Source organism: Xenia sp. Carnegie-2017, unplaced genomic scaffold (genome assembly GCF_021976095.1).
Source record: "Xenia sp. Carnegie-2017 unplaced genomic scaffold, XeniaSp_v1 HiC_scaffold_4, whole genome shotgun sequence".
NCBI classification, from domain to species: Eukaryota; Metazoa; Cnidaria; class Anthozoa; order Malacalcyonacea; family Xeniidae; genus Xenia; species Xenia sp. Carnegie-2017.
In genome coordinates this window covers 5,586,732-5,588,799 of record NW_025813504.1, presented here as the reverse complement: position 1 = coordinate 5,588,799, position 2,068 = coordinate 5,586,732, and positions in this window count along the sequence as shown.

The window sequence follows — 2,068 nt, the reverse complement described above, 5'->3', positions numbered from 1 at the left end:
ATGTCTTCAACATACTTGAAAATGCGCGTATCCGTCTCTGGTCTTGACATATGTACCCATTATTATAATGATGGGTAGGGATAAAGTGCGGAACCGGAATAAAGAATGTGGAACGGAAGGCAGGAAGAAGACTCCGAAATTGTTGGGGATAAAACACTGATTCCACAGTTGGGGAAAACAAAAGGAATTAGGTAAAAAGTTGACAAAAGGCATTGGTCGGATGTCGATGCAGTTCTGTCGACGGTTACAGAGCTGTGTGAAGTGCTGTGCAGCAATACGATTTTGTTTTGTTTGTGCTAACTACAGCTCTAGCCATGACATACATCTAGAGAAAGTCAAAATAAATTACTGCAGCACATTTTTGGCATAAATTTATCTTTCTAATTAGAGCCATATCCATTGGTGTGATTATGTTCTCTGGGAATTCAAAGCTAATAGTGTTTTTCTTAAAGTAATTTAAATTTAAAATTAACGACCTATAATTTATTTTGATAACGCTAGACCGCTATCATCTACATAAACAAACGTGATGATAAATTAACCTAGACTGTGCCTTAAATATTGACCCAAGTGGCATTAAATTTCACTGATGTTTGTGATACGGTCGCATCAGGTTTATTCTGATTTGCCGATAATGGGATATATGATCTAAAAGGTTTGTTGGTGTTGTTTTGTCCGATCTTCCACCATTACATCATGCTGTTGATCATTCCCAACCTTCTTTTCAACACCTTTTCCACATTCACATGCAATAAGATTTGTTAAATTTATTTTATTGGGACCGTTTCTCTTGAAACTGTCAAGATACTTTGACGTTGTTTTTTTCTCACTGACAGCCAACAAGTAAGCACACAACTTGTATGTTTTCCACTTTCCAGTTAGGGCAATTGCTATATGTTATATTACCGCATTTTTTCGTTGTAACATAATGTGGACTGACCATCGTGGTACTTTCCACCATGAATGCCGTACCATCAGGTGATCCAGGTGCGTGTGCGATTGAGTTAGTTTTAATCAAGATATTTTGCGCTTTCTGCGATATCTTGCGGCGTTGTTGAACTTATGAAAGTGACTCCTCCAAGTTAACTCCATTCAAACTCGTCTTTCTATTTGGGGTGATATCTCATTCTGACATTTTTTAAGGAAATCACCACACATGTTAGAGTTATGATATTTTGGAGAGCAAGAACCCATTTGTTGGATATTTTTTGAAAACTACTTTTGTTTTTGGAACTCCAAGTAAGCGAACTTTAGTGCCAGTCAAAATGGCCAGAGCTCAATTTTATAGATTCAACATAAAATTTCTGGCAGGATAAAATAGTGCTTATCTCCTGGAAAATTTTGTGATCCCATTCTCACTAACTTTGGCACACACAGGAATGTTATTGTAAAATAGATGAGAGTAGAGTGAAGATTGCAGATGCGGAGTGAAGAAATTTAACATGAAAAATATTTATGTTAGAAAGCAGGATCTCCTTTTTAATGGGCTCACATGATTACATTAAGCGGCCAGCAGGTGAAGCATGTGGGATGTGTTTATACTGCGCATGCTCTTTGTGTCACATCTTTACCTGAATATAACGACTAATTGAAAACAATATTTAAATTTCATGTGCATTGAAAAAATAAGCTCTAAAGTTCTAAATAAAAATACTTGTTGTCAAAACCATAAAATTTTATAATGTATCAGTCGAAACACATTTTCAATTGCCCTGAAATACAACATTTGTCCACAAAAGCAATATAATGTTGCAGACTGTCATCTGCTTGTATGAATGAAAATATAAATTAGTCGTGCTAAGTACCGTAGTTTATTGTTCAGCGCCTAGCGTCTAATCCGTCCCCCTTCCTTCTAATAATAGGATTATTAAATTGAAATATACTGGTGCAAAATGAATATTTGCTTTTTCCTCTTCATTGGATCTCACCAGATTTTCTTGTTCTCAGCAGTTTATTCAATTTGAAGCACGTATGTTGCATTATTCTTTACCAATTTTTTAGTTGTACGAACGGTATTGAGAGCTGCGGCATCAACAACGTGTCTATTATTCAGAAATAAAAAGATTCT